Raw genomic sequence first — 21,398 nt, 5'->3', positions numbered from 1 at the left:
TTTTCAATCATGCACATTCTCTGAGAGCCACTAATATTAGTAATATTTTGCGTGCAGGAGAAAATTATATCCTTTTCTGTGAGAAAATTCTCTCTATTTTTGGAGAAGAAACTAAGCCCAAAGAGCAAATATGACCCCCAAGAGCTGTTCTTTGCAGACAAATTATATTATTGCATTACTATTTATTGAAAAAATTAAAAGTACTGATTGACTGAGCTTTGCACAACTAGTGGTAAACACTTCTTTAATTATTGTGTGAGGATTCAGACATTTTCTGGCAAACTGTCTCCCTGCTTTAAACAACAGATAAGTGAACTTGGGAAAGTTGTAAGTAGTCTTTAGATTTGTACCCATACAATTTTGGAAGAAAGGAAAATAATTGTTGAGAACTGGTTATTTGATTTATTTTAAGGGAAAAGAAAGAAGAGGAGAGGAAAGCCCATGATTTGAACTCAGCATTTAGAAGGAACTAGATTATCAGTTTGTTGGTATGCAAGGGCAAACTGGATGGGATTTGCATTCTCTGAAGAGACACTACATTGTCTGCATGCACATGGCTTTCCTGGTGCAAATAGATGCAATCTGTGGGTAGTCTCAGCATTTAGAAAGAACAAAACCATCAAAACCACTTTTTGGGGGTCCCTGAAGGAAGTAGTAGCTTTATCATTACATTCAGGAAACAGATAAATTCTGAAATAACAAAAACAAATTCCACTGTATATAAATAAGCCATTTTAAAGTAATTTGGTAAAGAAAAGACTCTATTGCTTTTTAAAATTTGCAAACATTTTGTTTCATTGTAGCATGTACCCAGCTTCACTCTTTTAATGTTCTTTCTCTTTTTACATCCCCCTCTGGGTTTCAGTCCAGTAAATTCAAAAATCATTGCCTTTTGAGAATTTATTGGTAGTTAAAAGCAGATCCCAACATCTTACAAATTGCAGTCGTAGTGCGTGTAAGGTAATGGTCAATAAATAAGAGAGAAAGACAAACAGGAAGGCTAGATGGTAAGAGAAGGAGGAGGATACGCAGTACACTCTTTCTAAACAAACAAAGGGCATAATTGGAAAAATTCATTTTTATGTTTCCTTACATTAGATGAGACCGCCGAGTGAAACATTCGCTGATGAATTACTCCTGTAATCTGTGCAGGAAAAACAGCTACTGGCAAATTAAAGAGTCCTGGAACAGAGCCATGAGAACTAAATGGCTAAAAATGAAAACAGGCAAACATTTGAGAGTATTCTACAGAATACAGATCTCTCAACACCTCCCCCCTTTCACTCTCTAATTCATCGTCATGGAAACAGAATTTATCAAAATGTTCCTGCTTAGTCCTGGTGACCCAGTGAGGAGACTTAGAGAGCAGGGGAAGGTAACTCGGGCTGAAGCAATTTTAACAAATGATGCACAGCAGTTCAGAAATTGGTGAGTTTTGAATGGTGACATTGTATCAGTTGAACAGGTTCCCAAGTCCCAAAGGGTTCACTCTTTTTGTTATGTTTTTTTCAAATCTGCCAGGCAGAGAAATCAGAAACCTTTGCTAGTGAGCGATCACGCTTGGCTGACCTCCCTGGCAAGTGGCTGATTTCAGGTTTGAACTCACCTTTTCTATCTCGGCTTGTTATTTCCCCCCACCTCTTGTCTAAGAGATGTTCAAATCCAGAGTTGGGTGCCATTTCTTCATCTCATCCATCTGCCTCCGCGCTCTCTTTGCTATTCTGAAGTTGGAAGATGCAAAAATCCTTCACTCTTCATTGCAGCCAAATTCCCTTACCTGTAACAGAAACAAAGTGCTGGCAGCCAGAGCCTGACAGACCTGGGCAGCATTGAGCTAACACCTGTGTCAAACAAGAATTAACCCTTCAAGTCCTTGGCTTTTTTTCCTACCAGGAAAGTGACTTGAATTACCTAAGAAAAAGTGCTATTTCACTCTTTTAAAAAATATTAGATATTATCCATGTGGCTGCAGGAACAGTTGATTATTTATTTATTTATTTGTTATTTATTCATTTATTCAGTTTGTCAGCAATTAGTGATGTTGCCATGGAAACCACAAATTACTCTTCAGTTGATTCTTGAACTTAAATGCCTAAATGTGAGCAGGCAGAAGCCCTTTCCACATTTTAGGTCTAGTCAGTAGTTGATGTCTCTCTCTTTGGTGATTCTGATAACAGAATTACAGAAAACATGCAAAATAATAGCATGGGGCAGCATCAATTAAAACTGAATATTTAATCATTCATACTTTAATTAAGGCACTTCCTTCTTTTCCTGAAGCTGGAACCTTTCAAGTGTTAAAGAAGACATAAGAACTAAATCATTTAGTAAAAGAAATCCTCTCTAATTAGCAGTTAGCAATATACTAGTGAAGGAGAAACATGATTTGGAATTCCTTTTTTTAATGTTTTTTATACAGGAAAGAAAAATAAAAGGTCTTCCTTGGAAAAGTATACTCAAGGTAAAATAACTGGTTGGAGGTGGGGACTTTGTGTGTCTATTTGTTGTGATTCTGAGTGAGGGAGAGTTGAGGTTTAAACTGAAAACAACCGAGCCTATTTGTGGCTCCTGGCAGCCAGAAATAACTAATGTGTGTGGAGACTGCAGTCAAAATGCCCATGTTTGCCTACGTGACTCTGCTGTGCTAAGTTGGGAAATGAGAACCTCTGGCCCTCAGAGGAGCTCATTGTTAGAAAAAAGTCAGGCCCTCAGAAGCTCTGGATTTGTTTGTTGATCTCTGTTTGAGTACAGAATATACCTCTCTTCAGAGATTCCATCATGGGTATACAATTAAATTTCATAAGTAGGGTCTTATTTTACTCTACAGGCATTGCAAGCTCACTCAACTCACTGCCTTCATTATTCGAATTTTTGCATTAGAGAGTCTTAGAAGGGAGAACCAAGGGGGTCTGGACAATTCCTTTCTTCCTTCCTTCCTTCCTTCCTTCCTTCCTTCCTTCCTTCCTTCCTTCCTTCCTTCCTTCCTTCCTTCCTTCTTTTCTCCCTCCTTTCTTTCTTCCTTCCTTCCCTTCCTTCCTTCCTTCCTTCCTTCCTTCCTTCCTTCCTTCCTTCCTTCCTTCCTTCCTTCCTTCCTTCCTTCCTTCCTTCTTTTCTCCCTCCTTTCTTTCTTCCTTCCTTCCTTCCTTCCTTCCTTCCTTCCTTCCTTCCTTCCTTCCTTCCTTCCTTCCTTCCTTTTGCTTTTTTTAGGGGCCATGTTGTTCTATCTAGTGACATATAAGGAGATAACAGAATATTTGATGAAACATTATACTGGGATTTTATACTACATGATATCTATTTCTCCTCTATCACCTATTACTTACGGTATAACTGTCTTTATCTCTATCTACCTTATATCTGTCATCTATCTGCCTATCTATCTATCTATCTATCTATCTATCTATCTATCTATCTATCTATATACCTCTCTATCTCTCTGTCATCTATTTATCACTATCTGATATCTATCTCTCTGCTGATCTTTCTATACCTATAATCTATCTTCTATTATTTCATCTGTTCATCTCTGTATTCCATGTGCTGTAAGGAAGACAACATTTTACCGTTTTTTGAAAGTGTAAGTGATCTGATTTGGATGATTGTCATTGAATCCCCTTTCAAAGATCATGATTTAATTTTTGCAATGTTGCTTTTTTTTAAGTTTAGATAAAGCACCGAAGGTCTGTATGAATCTTGTCTCTTCATCTTTAAAATGAGAAAAGCATCTGACCATTTTAAGTTCTCAGGGACACCTTTAAATGTCATTCGAGTCTTGAGGCACTCAGAATTCATTTTGGTGAATGAATAAATAATCTTGATATTTTCTTTTGCAAATTGAACAGTGACAACACTGTTGGATTCCTTTTTAAGACAGAGGTGCTGTGGAGGACAATGTTTACTTCACGCCTGATAAAAATTCATATAAAGAAAAAGATAAAAAGTAAAAGGCATAAGGTATGTGAGACCACAGGAGACTGGCAAAGTGGGACATCAGCATCACTACCACCACTACTACTACTACTACTACATATTGTGTGTATCTTTCTAAAATAGAAACATTTAGTAGGAAGAGAGAGCATCCCAGTTTACCTTGCCAAGATGCAGTTGGAGAGATACGATTCACGAGGGCAGCTGATTTGATTCTGAGGTCAGAATTAGTAAAAGAACAAAGTTCTTGTCACATTCTCCTTACGCCTCAGTGACACGTACGTGGCTCTCTCTGCAGAGCTGGAGCAAAACAATTTACTCCTTCTTAAGAAAGGTCCCCAGAAAAGTCAAACACAACTGTGCACTATACGGAATGATGCTTGTACCCTGGGATTTTCCTTCATTGCTGTGTGAAAACCCATAGAAAAGAGACATTAGCTTCCCATGACCCTCAGCAAACTAGTGAAGTCGTATGTAAAATGGACTCCTGGAGAAAGAACTGATAGAATGCTGTATTTTCTTTTAACATTGATTTTTATTTTATTCAGAAAATTAGCATCCTGAATTGAAATCAAATTGATGAAAGACACATTTCTTCAAATAAACTGTGCTCTCCAGAGGAAAATCACACACACACACACACACACACTGGCTTTCAATATACATTTTCCTTTCTGCTTCATCAAGTCATATTTTATTTGAGACACAACTAAAGATATTTTGGGACAGGAGACACTGTGAAATAACTCAAGGAAGGGGATGCAAGCTCTTCAGATGGATGGTTCAATATCTTCATGTGTCTTTTGGTCACCAAGATAGTACCTGAGTAGTCTGAGGATTCTGGCCTCGGTCCTGCTCAGAGTTTATCTTGGGGCTGATATTTACAGTGTTATTCTTTACTCCTTTTCCATATCCTATTACACATAGGCAATACTGCTCTCCAGGGAGGTTTCCCCCTCCCTTTGTAGGTATCATTAGTAAGAGATATGTAACCTACTTTCAGATATATTATCTAATAACTAGAAATTAGGCTCAAGTAAAAAGTGACATATTAAATTAAAATCACTTTCTTGGGAAGATTGCTTTTATGTAAGTAACATTCTGAAAAAATGGATATTTAGATACATTCGTAACACATGAACAGATAACCTTATAACTAGTCTCTTTCAAATGTGAATTAGTGAGCAAATATCTGTCTAGTTTTATTTTACTGTATAGCTTGTCCCCTTAGGTCAGAGATAACTGGATCAAGAATTGACACCTCCATCTAATACAGTCAGCCTGTAAATAGCCCATTGGTAATCTAGCATCGTGATGAATAATATCTGTTGAGTAGGAATTGCATATATGGGTTATGATTAACCTCATTGTATTATTTTTAACTCCATTGTAGTGTGTGTGTGTGTGTGTGTGTGTGTGTGTGTGTGTGTGTGTGTGTGTGTTGTGCACACGCACACACATTTATTGAGTCAGATAGTAACATAGAGAGGGGAATACTGAATTGCCAAAAAGGTCAAAAGTTACACTTGGAAGTAGAAGAAGCCATGTAAGCAAAGAGCATAGAAATAGAAAAAAAAAAAAAAACGAAGGAAGCAATCTGAAGATGCACTGTCTATAGGATGATGAATGACTGTGAGATTTTGTTGGGTGGATATTTACAGACTAATTATTCATGAAACTGGTCCACTGAGAGCTAAAATGCTTGTTGATGCTCTCCAGTTTCCCTGTCTTCCTACTCAAAGTCCTACTGGTGAAAGAGTCTCAGCTGTAGCTCTTCAATTTCTTATGTTTAATTTCTACTTTCTTCCTTTTCATGGAATTTTTATTACTTATAGGAAGTTCTTTGATGCTCTTTACCTATCTTTCACTGATTTTCACCCCCCCACCCCAACGGCTGTGTCCCAAATTTACAAACTAAGGTAGCAAAGTCATTTTCCATTTTTATCACACCAATTTTTACTTGTAGCTCTCTTTTCCTCTTTCTTAGAGTCCCTGGCTCTCTGCTCCATGAGTCATCTGTTCTTTCTCTTTCATATTTCCCTCCTTTCCCATTAGCTCCCTCAGCAGATTAGACAGGACTGATTTTCGGGTTTGCTATTTCCCAAGTCTAGTGGATACTGCCCTGTGGTCTTCAAAACTTTATTTTTGCCACCAAGGATGCTTTAGAATGTATCTTCTCGTTGAAACATTGACATCTGTCTGGTAAGAAGAATTAATGTCATTGGAGTATTTGTGTGAGGTTTTCTATTTGTTTGGTTAACAGTTAGGTTGTATTTATAGTTAAAGTTGTATTTGGTGTACTGCTTTTTATCTTAGCAGTTGTCTTTAGTTTCCTAGAAGTCTTCCACATGAGCAATATCTGAAGGGTGCAGTTCTATCTAGTTGCAATCTTATTGCTATGCAGGATCCCTATTGATGTGTACACAGGGTGTGGGAGTCACAGCATAGTGTGTGATTATCTACCTCTCCATGTGCCTCTTTCCTTAGCACAAGCATTTATCAACTTTTTAATTCTTTATTTTTGTTTTGTTTGGTATCTCCTTCTTGTAGCAAATAGGGATGCTACAGGGTTCTAGAACTGGGTGGTTTCCTTTCTCCGGGTTTGTGAGAATCCAGTTGGTCCCAAGTGATTTAGGCTTTTGTTGAATATTTCCTTTTATGGAAGCCTTAGAGAAGGAGAGCAGAAAACCCTGTGTATTGCTTCAAATGACTACACCACCATTACCACACCACCAGCACCAGCACCAGCACCAGCACCAGCACCAGCACCAGCACCAACACCAGCACCACCACCTCTGACATGTACTTAAAGTAAGGGGAGATCTTTCTCTGGTTACTCTGAAGGGAACAAAGGTATGGTAGCTACACAGGCAAAGCTCACAAAACTGTAGGGGCTCACTCAAGGCTCAGCCTCTCAGGGATTGCTTTCAGCAAGCCCCTTCCTCAGCAATTGGTCCACTGCCAGTTCTTGATGCTGCCAAGCTCTCTGGGCCAAAACCTAACACCAGTCTGTCTTTTAAGTATGGGGGTGTCAATTTTCCCTGTAACCTCAATCTGATGCATTGTTCCTCCAGACAGGAGGCTCTCTGTTGCTGCTGATTGTCTCAGTCTTGCTGTCCTGCCCCCTCAGTCTAGCACTGGGCTTACAGGTAAGTGCTACTGCATCTGGCTAAGAGCTTTTGATTTTCAGTTTGCTGGGCTTTCCCCTCTCATCTTGATGGGAGTGATGACTTCCAAGCTTGTCACATGTTCGATTAGAAACTGAAAATGGCTCTGGAAATAACCTAAATCCCCAAATTTCTCTCCCTCCTCTAAAACATTGTGCCTAATTACTTTTTGAGAATTGGTTTTCCATTTCTCTTAGGGTAGTCAGGTATGACCCGTCATCATGTGTGAAAACCCTCTTAATAGATAGATGGCCTCTGTCTTGTGTGTTCAGTCTGAGCGGAGACCAATTACGAGGTTCATTTTAGCTCCTTTTTACTGGAAGAGGAAAGGCAGTGGGAGAGAGGGAGAAGAGGAAAGGGACGAACACAGACTTAATTTCTAAGAGAAATTTATGTCAGTAGGGTTTTGAAAATGAAGACTACTCTAGAAATCTGAATAATCTTAACCCCTGGTAACTATTTTAAATACATATTTTTTTATTTAAAACAAAAGCATCATACTATGATTTATTTTGTGTTATTTATGAGGATTTTTTTCTTTAAGTTAGTTTATTTTCAGATAGTTATTTTAGGCACTTTGTCTGAATCTTGGGTTTTTTATAGGAATGATTGTTATGTTAGAAGGTAGGCCCTAGAGACAGTGTTTCTTTTACAATCCAGTTTCAAAATAGGCATGTTGCCAGGTGTGGTTGTAGACACCTGTAATCTCAGCATTTATGAGGTAGAAGCAAAAGAATTACTAGGTTCAAGGCCTGTCTGGACTATATCTTTCCAGGGTAGCAAGGATTCCAGAGTAAGACCCTGTTAAAGTCAAGCAAAAAGTACCAAAGACAATGAATTTATTTTGTAAAGTCAGTCTTGGATGCATTAGTTGTAACATTGATAATTTTAAATGATGTAACTAATGCATGCTGTTAATTAAAGGCTGGGTTGGAGGGTAGTCTAGAGTAAGGGCTACATTGTTTCCCCTGCATTTGTCTTAGTCTTTATATGAATTAGCACTTCTTACTTGTCTTTATTTTCATGAATTTACCAGAATTTATCTGTCTGTTCAGTAAAAACATGAGTGAAGTGAATTCAATACTAACTCAAAAGTGTAAAGGACAAAGCACTTGGCTTTGAACTTAGATGAGCACTGCTTTGTAGTGTTTTTTTTTTCCAAAGAGAATAAACACAGCCCAGTGAAAAGCAATGTTTTGACTTTTCCTTTTTTTTTCTTTTTATTTATTAAGCCACAAAGTAGCCTTGAAAGATTAGTTTTCACAGGATCCTAGAAATATTTTCCTATTTGTTTATTACTTTGGAAAAATAAAATGTGTATAAAGAAAGATAATTAGGCATGGCAGGTTACTGATAGTTTGCTAACAGAAGTTAACCTTTTCATAGGGACTCTATGTGAACAATCAGCTGCCTGCTTCAAGCTGAGCTTGGCTCTGAGGGACTGTCTTAGAGAATGTAGAGTTTGGGGGGTTCTGACACTGGAGAGCAAGGTCATCTCTGCTCTATTCTTGGCAGTGTGAAGCTTTCCATGAACAATCCGATGTTTTTGCTTGGGTTGGGATCTGTCTATTGATGTGTTCATCTCTGAGTCATCTCTAGAGGATGTGAGTACTTTGGGCAAGAATGCTGTTTTCCCTTCTCATTTAATGGTTGAAGAAACTAATGTACAGTGAAATGATGTGGACACAGGCAGGGCAGGAAAATTGAGATTAGTGCACACAGTCCTTGTGTTTGCAGCCTGTTGTTTCACCATTAGGCACTCCACCTTGCTTGTAGCATTCTTGAGCTCAGAAGGAATATCTTCTTCCTGAAAACCTCTGAGGCTCTTTATCTATATCTCTTTCACTACATACCAACATCTAGATTATATATCAGGTATGAATGCATGTTTTATCTTCAGTCCCACTCTGTGAGGATCTTGAAGACTGAGGAAACCTGTTTGTTCTTCAGTGTGCATGAAAATTGTCAACTCTAGCTATTACAGCTAATAAAAAAATTATCTCCCATACACTGTTGCTTAATTTAGACAATTATTTATCATACATCCTGTGAATGGGAATTCACTAACATTATTTTTATGAAAGGGAAAAGTAGATACAGGCTTTAGTGAAAGTCGGTGAAGGGACATTAGTGTATAGACCAAATGCATCTTTGCCTCCTGTGTCTGTGGAATGAAATTTCTAGGACCAGAGAAAGGAGTCCTTTGAAGGGGAAGCCAAAACAACCTCTTGCAGCATTTAAAAATGAGGGAATGAGTCTCAGAGATCATGGTGGCTTTGTTTCAATTTTGAACATGTATTGAGGAGTTTTCTATTCAGCTAGCCCTCAAAAGGCACATCTGTAGCAAACTTTTAGCAGCATAAGCCTCAAATAACCTAACTCTCATGTTCTGCCTATTCCAACTCAATTCATACTTATCAGTGGAAAAACTGATAGCCCTACTGTGGTCATCATCAGCTTCCCTTCCATCCAGCATGTCAGCATCAGACCCCTCCCCTTCCTCACAATTCGGTTTGAGGGATTTGAAGTTGAAACTGTATTTTATCTCTGTACCTTCCTCATATTGGTAATAGAAGAGGTTGGCTGGAAGACAGATTGTGAATGAGAAACTGTGTTGCTCCTGAACTGTAAACCTGGCTTTATACTCTTAAAAGTCAAGTCTGAAAAATGACTTCTGCTGTCCTGGTTTGGGGTAACTGCAATTCTTGACCATTTTCATCTTACCTTTGACATAACATCAGTTGTGGAAGCAGAGAAAAGTAGTGGAAACTCCCTCTACACTATCTGCCCTTACGTGTCAAACCCAGTGAGTAGTTGTAGATTAAAGTTACAATGCCCTTGCTTCTTTCAATTCTCCTTTTTCCATTTTAAAAATAATGATCCTAGGTTACATTTATTTTGGTGATTATCACATCCTATGGGCTCAATATATTTGACTCTAGCAGGTAACCAAGTGAATTAGATATCATAACACAGATGGTAAATATCTCGCTGGTGTCACCGAAGCTTAGTAAGTAGAGTAAGTTTGAAATATGGTAATGGGAGACTAGCTCCAATTCAGTAGGAACAGATTTTGTTTAGTGAAAAAAGTCACAATAATCTTCTATGTCAATATCATTTATGTCTGTTCAGAGATCCAAAATCCTAAGCGGAGAATTTCCTGGAGATCAGTGGAGTGTGAAGGAAAGGGGAAAGAGCGGATGTAATAATGCTGTGAAGATGTACTAAAAATCACCTGGCTCTGCAGAAGGCATAAATGATTTATTTGTAATTTAGGCCATACAAGTGAACGGCTAGAATATATATTAAAAAGATGAATTTTAAAAACTGAGGGAAAATTGGGGACTATCTAAATGGAGCTTTTATTCACCCAACAGGCAATGTCTGACAAGTGTTTTTACCTGCTGCCTTAAAATATATTTCGCAGAGTTATTCAAATATGAGAGCAATAACACTTATGTCGTAGTTATATTTGAATAACAAATATTCATCTTATAACGTGGAAATTGGGATTGGGAAGGATGGAGCCATATCTTTTCAGTGTGTGCAATACCAAGGGGAGGTGCAGGTTGGTGTGGTCATCATGTTATGTTGATTTTGGACAAATGGATTTGGGAATATTGAGAATGACTTTCTGGTAAGGTCAGATGCCTCAAGAGATGTCAAGCTGTTCATCATGGCCATCACTGATTGAACATGGTACTCATGGCTCTGAAGATCAGGGCGAGAATGAGAATGAGTGGCCAGAAACTGGTGGAAAACATATTTGAGCTTAAAGTCAGAAACAACTTTCTAACTTCCAAAACTGTCCAATGATAAAAACAGGCTGGTGTGGGAAGTAGACAGTTATTCCTCACTGGATATAGCCAAGCAAAAACTAGACAGATTCTTACCTAAATACTCCAGATAAGAGCTGAGTATCAGATGAGTAACTAGACTAGATGACTAATAATTCTTTTCAATACTAGAAAGTGCCAATTATTGACAAAAACACTTATGACAATATGGGCTCCTTTCCTTAACACTGCAGTGGTTACCAGTACTCTCTTAATAAGTTTTTCTGTAAATTGTCCTTCAGATTCTCTACTGCCATGCTAGTCATTAGAAAAATTGCCAATGAAAGCTTATCTTTGCTCCTCTTCTCCAAAAGGTATATATTTAGTATACCCTGACTCAACACTTCCCCATTTAGTGGGACACACCACTAGCAGAACACTGATAAGACCCCATCTGACTGTCACCATTTTAGCAAAGAGGAGATTTGATTTCCTGCTACACAGTTCAACTCTAGAGGTCCTCAAATTAATTAAAAACCTAGTTTCCTAATATCTTTCCATTCCAATATTGTCAAAAATCATAAGATGATTCTTAAAAGTCTGGACAACCTCTCTTCATTTACCGCAAGAATAAGAAAAATGAGAGGCAGTGAAATTTCTATGGTGTCTTCATTTATCCCAGTGAGCACATCTATTCGCCTATATGGTTGGAAGTAGAGTTCCCCAAGATACATTTCTTGGGTTTCTCTTATTAAACATTAAAGGAAAAAAAAAGGAAAACACAAAGTGAAATTTTCTGTCTTTGCATTAGGCAACAGGTTTCGTGTCTCCACAGCTAGACAAATGATGATGGTTTTCTAATGCATACATAATTTTCAGTGACATTCAGCCAAAGTCCCACAGGCTCATAGATGTTCTGACCCAATGCATAACTTCACATTCTTTAAAAAAAACAAAAACAAAGGCCACTATTCTTTATTTGTGCAACAGTTAGCTAAGAAAGACACTGAACACAACAAGGAAGGAGGAATGACTGAATAACAGATGTGGCAGTGGCTCAGCCTCTGCCTGATTTGCCCCTACTCTACAGAGAAGATTTATAATTAATGGGCATATGTTTTTTCTGTAGGGGTTAATCTTTTTTCATGTGACCTTTCAATACTATCCATGTTCTTATTTATTTTTCCACTAGCCCAGCATCTCGGCTTTACAAGTGTATATAAAGTTGTGGTTTGGGGACGGAAAAGTGACTGAAATAGATAGGCTTCCTTATAAATATGAGATATATGATATCATCTTGGGATGCGTTCTGGGGAGCATTTTTCATATCTTTAGTTTCATTCATATGTTCTCCAACAATTGTTCCTCAGATAAAGACTCAGTATAATATATTTTTTCTTTGTAAAAGACATTTCTGACTACAAACAAATCTAAACAACAGTTAAAAGAGTTAAAAGAGAGTCAGCTTTAAATGTGGGCAATGGTTAACAGCAGTAAGAGTGAGGTAAATGTAAGGAGGGAGGAAGGGGTAATGATTCGGAGCTCGGAGCTTCTTTATTGCCTTTGCAATTCTGCAGCTCAAGAATAAAAGCTATTATGGCAATCTAAGAACAAGTCTCTTCATAATCAAATGCTAACAACAGTATCCCCTTTCCAGCCTTATTGGAAGACAAGGGATAGAATACTCAGTAAATTCTCATTTAATTAGTGGTAGGAACAAGGTATCAGCATTTAAAAGAAAATCTCATCAGGTGGAAGAAAACAGGGAAATAGAAACCACAGTCAATATTGTTTTGGACAGGATCTTTGTTACAAGATAAAATTAGTGGGTAGAAGTTTGAGAAGAAATTTGTGTACTTTTTCAGTCATACCCCTGAACTACATATTAGCTAAGGGGAGCTAGTAACTTTCTTAGAGAGACCTTGTCGAAGTGACCGTAACAAAGCATGTGCCTTGGATGTCATTTGTGAATAAGGCATGGGCATCATCAACCCCTGAGATAATGATATAGAAACAAGCCACTTCCGTGCTATTGTGTGTAAGCTACCCACTCAACCCAGCAGAGCCACTGAGGCTCCTCCTCTGCAGTGCTGTTACAGAAATGTACAACTTCTTTCTTAGCAGGCAACGTTAAAAATGCATGCTGAAAGAATTCTAACAAACAAACAAACAGAAAACCCAACAGACAAACAACAACAGCATCAAACCCCACCAGCCTTCTTTGAAGGGGCAAACGATATGAAAGACAAAGAAAGGCCATGAGATTATCCCAGATTAGAGGAAACTAAGACAAACATCAGTTAAATGACACACTCCACTGTGCAAATAACAGTAGTGAGGAGCCTAGGTACATGGTGTTAGGATGAGCAGTGCAGTTCAGATTATTGTAGCAGTGTGGTTTTTCCCGAGTCTCATCTCCGTAATTTGGTCAGATAAAAGAGAGCTTTCCTAGGAAGCAAGCGAGGAATAAATGAGAACTCTTATATTATTTTCACACATCTTCCATGAATCTAAATGAACTTCAAAATGAGCGCTTAAATAAACTCAAACAGGCTCCTATGCAGCCGAGAGTAAGCACTCTGTCTGAAGATGTGCTCAATCCTCAACAGAAGCTGTCTATTACTAAACCTGGCTGCCACGTCATGCATGACCAAAGCTGTGAAGAAAACGTGATGCGTTTCTGACCTTGGAGTGTCTTTAGAGATAGTGAGGGTGAGCATCTTCAAAGAGTGGGGTCTTGAGAAGTATTAGTAATCAAAGGAGATGTCTGCATGATGTAGCAGGAATTCTGTGTTCCCCCACCCCAAGGGAGGAACTAAGAGAACACTCTCCACTTTTTTAATGATGAGTTTCATCCTCTCTTAAAAGCCCAAGTTCTTGCCATCTGATTTTGTGATTGTTTCTTTCAGTTTTGGAAAAGAGGATACATTTTAAGTTTTGTTTGTTGTATGAGAGGAAAAATTGTCTTCATAACAGCATTTTTTTTAGATGTTGAGTAGTTTCTAAAGCTGAGGAATTATCTCAGTTTAATTGGAAGAAAGGTAAGAAGGAAGGAAGCAAAAAAAAAAGAAAGACCAGAAAGAGAGACAGAGACAGACAGACAGACAGACAGAGACAGACAGACAGACAGATGACAGACAGACAGACAGACAGACACACACACACACACACACAGAGAGAGAGAGAGAGAGATTGCTTATTTTCAAAGTTCAGTTTTAGAAGTGTTTCTTTTCCATAGCCAATATTAAATACATAAATTAATTAATTAAATAAATGAAATAAAATAGTAATTCCTTTATTCCATATAAACCACTGAGAGTTTAAGAACAGAGACTCCTTTTGTTATGTAAGACAATCACAGCTTGCATAGGCATGCTTGTTTCATTTGTAAACACACATCATTTGGGATATTAATTTTATTCAGTTTTACAACAGCTTAAAGCTCTTATCCCTTGCAGAAGAGTCTGCTGATAAGAGTGGTGACTTATATGTCTTAAATGGGAGCTTTTGAATCTTGTAGTAAAAGCCATTGAGCATTTTCACTACCTGATGACGACTTTGAATCTGTAGGCACAGTCACAGTGCTCTGAACGTACTGTGGTTGTTCCTGTGAGTTGTCCCACACCTTTGCTCATGCCTTTGTCATGTATAATGCATACATGTCGTGTATAATGTCGTGTATACCAGGGCTGATAAAGGTGCTTTCCTTGAGTCGTGCTGTAAGCAGTGATGCTATGATACATTAAAAAAACAAAAAAACAAATGTACTTGATACACGGCAAGTTCTAAATATATATCACTATTTTGAAACCTATTAATTATTTATGAGAAGAATTGAGAGAAAATGGAAGGATAGATTAAAGGAAAACACCAAACCTATGCCAAGTTTTGGGGGAAACTCAACATAGAACCTAGCCCTACATTACCATATTTTGTACTTGCTTTTGATAGGTTTGGCGATCATTGTTGACTAAATGGACAAAACAATGCTCTTGCTAATACCCTCAGCTCCTTAACCCCATCCACTCCTCCATCAGGACCTACAATGAGCCACCTCTCCTACAATGAGCCACCTCTCCTACAATGAGCCACCTCTCCTACAATGAGTCCACCGAGTTTTATCCCTGAGTACTAAAGCACTGCCTGAGCATGCTCCAGCACAGAGCCAGCTCTCTCACTTTAGATCCTCACACCCCTCAAGGGGTCTTTGGCATTGCTCAGAAATTGTCTCCTCAGTAACCAAACCGTGCCTCCCCACCCAGCACGACTTCAATTTCAAACTTGCAAGTTTTACACCTCCCACCCTCTCATTCTTAACTGAATACCTCACTTCATGTTTCATTCAGAAAATAGAAAACACAGAATGAAAACTCCATCTGCCCACAACTAAATCTAGAAAACCCGGTTCACTCGCCTTTGTCACTGTTATGTTCCCACCTGTTACTATGGAGGCCAATCTCTCTCCTGATGCTCTCAGCCCCATTGCCTCACTCTCAAGGACACTGCACTTCCTGATGTTGCTTTCTGAATGGCTCCCTTTAGCCCCACCGTCTTCATGAGGATGCAGACATGTCCATATACATCTTTTCTTAAAATGCCATCTTCCTTTAGCTTGACTTTCCCTTTTCAGCTGTGTAGATTTTTCTAGGTGTCTTCACAGTCTCCTTTTCTGAATGCTTACATGTTCTTTGCTACCTGTGCCTCTTCCTCCTTTACACAGTCTCCATCCCTCAATGATCTGCGTTTACCTTCTATTTCATTGAAGCTGGTAACCTTATTGTTAGGTCAGCTAAACTCAGTCATGTAGTCCTAACCGCAGAAAGCCATTGCTCAAAAATCCAGTTCATCAGCTCCGTCTCCAATCCTTCAGCAAATGAGAATTTGGTTTCTAATTTAGGTTCCCATTCATTATTTGAGAGAGAGAAGAGAAGAAAAGAACATCACCTGTTAAGCTTTTGTAATCTAGCATTTCCACGAACTCATCTAGAACACTGGAAAATAAGCATAAACAGATATTGGAACTAAATGGAAAGACACGTTCTTGCAAATGTCTGCATATGTGGCATTAGTAAGTACGGATCATGCTGATTTTAACCTTAGTGGGTTATATCAGTTAAATCTGATTCTTGACTCAAAGCAAAGATAATTCTGGTTAGACGGAGGCCTTAGTGCGCGCAGGCTGAGCAGCAGTCTGGGCCAGCAGATGCTGCCCCGAGTCAGCCAGGTGCGGCGCCCATCTAAATGGTGTAGCCAACGTGTGGATTAGATTAAGTGAAAAATAATCTTTTCATCCTAATTAAGACTTGCCTCAAAACAACCAGATCTTTAACATATGGAGTGAAAGTAATTGAATTTGAGGAACTCAAGAAATTGACAGAGAAATGTGTCAGATGGCAGACAGAAATGGAGAGAAGGATTTAGAGTCAAAATAACTTGTGAGTTTGGTAGAAATCTTCTAAAGAAGGATAAAAAAAAATTCAAGAAATGTTTTGTTCAATTTTGAATGATTTCCCATGAAAACATATTTTGTTTTCTTTTTCAAAAAAATAAATTTTTGTGTTTGACGTTAACTGTTAGGTATTTGGAAAATTTACTTGTGAATTACATGAATCATCGCATTCTCTAATGGTGATGTGGCTCACCTTCTAATCTACATCTTGAATTCATCCATTTCTAAGGCTTTCCATTGCTTCAAGCAGAATCCCAGACAGTAGCATCTCTTACCTGGGCTGTTGTGGTTGTACTCCAGTCTCCCTCTGATCCCCCCCCCCCCCCCGAGTTTCCCTCTACACAGAAGAGAGAATGACCTTTTACATATGTAAATCAAATCATACCAGTCTCCTGCCTGAAATCCTACAGTGGTTCCCATAGCAATTATGTAAAATCCGCATTATTTTCCATGACTTGCAGGGACCCTGTGTAATCCCATTCCAACCACCTCTCATCATCTTTCCTTCAGACAATTATACTTTGTCTGTGTCCCAGTTCATGTTGTTTTTTTAGAGGATGCAAGTTTTCTTCCCTTTGCCCTGAAGCCTCCCTCTTCTTTCTCCTACCTCCCTTCATACAGTACTTATGATCTCTTCAGAAAGGAGTCATTTTCCAAATCAGTTCAGAGCCTCCCTTTCTCATCTTCTTACCTTTTTCTCTTCACGTTAAATGTTGTGCTTATGGCAGATCTGTGGGGCCATGAAAGGCAGCCTGTTCTGGTTGAATGAGGCTTGCTCCAGTGGGTGACCCAGTGGAGACCCAGTAGGAAACTCTACAAGGGATGGAACAGTGAGCCACATTCCCAGAGACACCACAAAGCCCGCATCACCATAATTCTGCGACTATAAGTTACACAGACAATGTCCCAAGCTTCTGACATTCTGGCTAGATTCCGTCCCCACAGTTACCTGACTATAGCCAGGTATGCACCTCCGCACAGTTACCTGGCAACAGCAAGGTAGCTGGCCCACTATAAAAGGGGCTGCTTGGCCCCTCCTCACTCTCTTTAAGCTCTCATTTTTCTTACTCTCATCTCTAACCCTCCTTTTCTCTCTCCTTTCCCCCCTCTCTCCACGTGGGCATGGCCGGCCTCTCTCTTTGTTTTACCTTCTATCTTTCTCTTTGCCTTTCTACAATAAATCTCTAAAACCATAGACTGTCTCTATTCATCAAGGCCCAAAGTGCTTAAACCATGGCATAGGCTTTCCCCTAAAGAGCTGCATCTAACCTTCCGCTAGAAGGCCTTTCTACACTCTAACCACGGGCCAAGGACTCTTACCTGCCTGGGAACCACCCAGAGCCCCCTCTCCACCCTGCCCTCTCTTCCCTTCAGCCACAGGGATGACTGAGCCGCCCCTAGGGCCTCCATTTTGTTCTCAGGTCTTCCGAGGTGTCCAGTGGTGTCTGGGACGCCAGAGACTAAGAACCTGTTATCTCTGGCTTCATTGAGGCCCAGAGACCTCGGGCTGCCTCTTGTCCAACCCCAGTGGGCTGAGTCCATAGCTTCACACAGCCAGACACCCACCCAGAACTGAGTGGAACGCATGAATCAGTCCTCCCACGTCCACCCACTCAGAGCATGGGAACTCTGGTGGGATGCGAGTTTTCTCCCACTCCCTTTATTCCCCGACGCCCACTGCCCAGCAAAGATCATCATCATTTATTCCAAGAGCAACCTGAAGCCAATAGAATTATTAAACTGATCCTCTCCTATTTGAAAACCATGTTCATTTTCTCCCAATAAATCAGGGTTGTCTGAAAGCATTGATCTGTCAAGAGAATCCATAGAGCTGACTTTGCTCATCAATGTAACTACGGCTATCCATAAGAGATAGATCATTAGATGTAGGGATCCAGGAATTGAACATGGACACTCTCTGCTATCATTGACCTTGCCTGAGAATAGAAAGGGGTCTGTTTGAAAGGATTAGCTAACCATAAAGACATCAAACATGAACCTCACCTTTTCTTTGAAGGACCAAAATATTTTTTCTTACATTTTAGAATCTAGGTTAATGTATAAATCTATCAAATCAATGGAAACTGCACTTAATTCTTCTCAGTTTTTCAACACAAATCCTTTAATGAAAGATCCAGTTCTTTTTCTAAGTAACTCAGTGATAAACACTAATTGCATATTGGGTAAGAAGGCAACAATAGTATCTTTATTGATGTTTGTATGGAAAATTAGTGCACAACACACTTGTGTCATTATGACTCTGTATCACTATGAGATGCCTACTGGTATGCTAGTACCAGAAGCCACATTTCTGAGAAGTTACTACTTGTCCTGGCGACCTTGGCCCTTTACAAATTCCAGATGTACTCTGTGCTCTTCTCGTTACTTTCTGTGATGATTAATACTGATTGTCCAATAAGAGGATCTTGAACAGTGATTCTCAACTTTCCTAATGCTGTGTGACCCTTTAATACACTCCCTCATGTTGCAGTGACCCCCCCAAACACAAATTATTATCAGAGACTTCACAACTCATTTTGCCTCTGTTATGAACCATACTATAAATATCTGAGATGCAAGATATCGGGTATGCCAAAGGAGTTGCCAATGGTAGACCAAAAACCACTGATCTAGAATCACTGACTCTCTGTGAGGGAGTATCCATGTAAGGTTAGCTGAAGTGTGAAGACCCAATCTACATGCATAGGACCATCTATACATTTCACACTTGGCCCAAACAAGAAGGGGATAGCAAGCTAAGCATAGGCTTCCTTTTTTCTCTCTGCTTTCTGAGTGCACACAAGGACCTGGATATAGCTCCAATCATCAGAACTTTCCAAGCATCAGGGATGGAGTCAGCTACAACTGAAAGTGAAAGCAAGCCCTTTCTTTGTCCTGTGGTTTTGTTGGTTACTTTGTTGCAGCAATGAGTCCAGTTGATAAGTAGGTCCTCTGATATACAGCCACAAACTTAGCATCTTTGCTGCATGGCACTTGCTCTGAAATCCGCTGCTTCCCTGTACCTTTGTTCTGTGTTTGCTTTTTCCACTGGAAGAAAAGTGGCATGAGGACAGAGACAGGCCTGCTTTGTGGCTGTGCTGCTCCTATCTGGCACTATACCTACTGCTTGATGAATATTTGTTGCCCCGCTTACTGAGCTATTTGTTTAATTCAGCTTAGTGCAAGGAATCGCATTTCTCTCTCAGAACTGGTTTCCTACTGGCCTCTGTCCATTGGAGGCACCAAGGAAAACTGAAGGGCTGGGGGAGAAAAAGATCTTTTGCTCTTCAGTTTTCTGTTTCTTCTCTCAATACCTCTGTGACCACACTACGTCATCCCAGCAGATCAAGTTGATTTGGCAGCAATTGCTACCGGTGTCCAGGTTTCCACATCTTCAGCATCAGCCTCAGCGTCCCCTTTCCCAACAACAACAAAACCCCTTTGAGGATTGTTGGAGCTGCCGTTCGCTTTTTCTGAGCCAGTAAAGACAAAATGCAGTTATATATGATAATTTATCCTTTTGTAGAAAAGTATAAAAGAATGTGTATGAGAAAATATGGTACATAACCCTGTGTATCAAAAATGTCATTTATGTTATATATAATGATACATGGCTATCATGCCAGCATTTTGGAAGGGTACACGGGAAGAAAGATAATTTGAGGCCATTCTTGGCTGGGTAGTAAATTGGGGGTGAGCCAAATTAGTACTGTCTAATTAGTGCTTTAGTCTTTGAAATCTAGACTGTGTTTAACTTTCAGCTCAGCTGACCAGCCACATGCTGGGAACACCCCTGTGGCTAGTTCTAGCCATATTGGTCAATTCAATTGAAAATGTAGCATTTCCAACAGCTTCCCATGTTCTTCTGCCCCAGGGCAGGCAATAGCTTTCTGCTGTTATTATTTCTATGACACCTGCATATTTACAGGATACTTACCAGTCTAACATTAACTCCATCTTAATAGTGAATGTGCTTTTACCTTAACCAGATCATATCTATTTCTGTTCAATAAAGTAATGACAGAGTCAGAAATATAAGATGTTTATAAAGCCAACTGTGTCTCAGACAAAAATGGCTTTGTTATATATTAGGAACAGGAAAGGAAACTGACAACTTCCAAAGGAGAGCTTGGCAAAATGGCCACGTGAACTGAAGTTGGCTCACACCGAGCTGGGGAAATTGTACCGTTCATGTGGAGTGTGGACAACACAGCACCTTGGTCACTTTGTCTTTCTACTCTCTTCTTTCCCTTCACATCACAAAGAGAGATGCAATTATTATCCGATGGATTCTGGCCAAGGCTTTTATAAAAGCACAAGATGGCTTTTGGAATTATCCATGTTTAACATCAAAACAAATTGTAATATCTTTGCCCTTAGCAATCTGGGTACATTTTAAAATGTTCATCCTTTGTAGGCCCCCCTTGTCAGCTGCTGGGTTGATGTAAAGTTTATATGATTAAAAGTTAAAAAACAAGCAAATTGATAAACAAAGAACTATCCATTTGCTTGATTATAGTAGCGTGGAAATCAATTTAATTATGTTCAACTTATCAACTACATTCTGCCAAATTGCTTTTTTGTATGCAAATACAGCTTTGGTGGTCAATGTATTTTATATTAGAAGCTCTGAATATGATTACAAAACATTTCTTTTCACCATATGCTATATGACAAGAAATGAAACCATATCTCTACCGAATTTATGAAAATGATTATTATTGTTATGGTTATTATTAGTTATTGTTATTTTGGGAACAGGAAGCAATGGGCTAGAGTGGTTCTGATTTTGTGAAATCAAGCAACAAGGATGGCAAGTACCTCCATCAGGAAAGTCTTTCCAAATATGCATGAGGACTTGAGTTTAAGCCTCACTTATGAAGGTTAAAAATTGGTGGGCCTAACGATGCTTTTATTACCCAACACTGGCGACACAAAGGCAAGATACATGATGAAGCTCACTGGTCCAAGCCCATGATGAAGGCCTGGTCCTAGAAATAGACCCTAACTCAAGAAAAAGAAAAAAGAATGGGTGGCTCCTGGAGAATAATGACAGCCAAGGTTGACTTCTGATCCTCA

The 21,398-nt window shown here is 39.3% G+C and overlaps 1 long non-coding RNA gene across 1 annotated transcript; it reads right to left on the bottom strand.

Annotated features, from left to right (window-relative positions):
• Positions 1-1,061: 1,061 nt before the first annotated feature.
• Positions 1,062-17,134, bottom strand: 4930529K09Rik (RIKEN cDNA 4930529K09 gene). The gene is made up of 4 exons (NR_040457.1): positions 17,011-17,134; positions 4,090-4,333; positions 1,607-1,777; positions 1,062-1,144 (listed from the first exon to the last, which is right to left on the bottom strand). It is a non-coding gene; the product is annotated as an RIKEN cDNA 4930529K09 gene (long non-coding RNA).
• Between the last annotated feature and the right edge of the window lie 4,264 nt (positions 17,135-21,398).

Source organism: Mus musculus, chromosome 14, assembly GCF_000001635.26.
Source record: "Mus musculus strain C57BL/6J chromosome 14, GRCm38.p6 C57BL/6J".
Taxonomy (NCBI): Eukaryota; Metazoa; Chordata; class Mammalia; order Rodentia; family Muridae; genus Mus; species Mus musculus.
The sequence above is the reverse complement of the archived record's forward strand: the minus strand, read 5'-3'. Positions and strand labels throughout refer to the sequence as shown.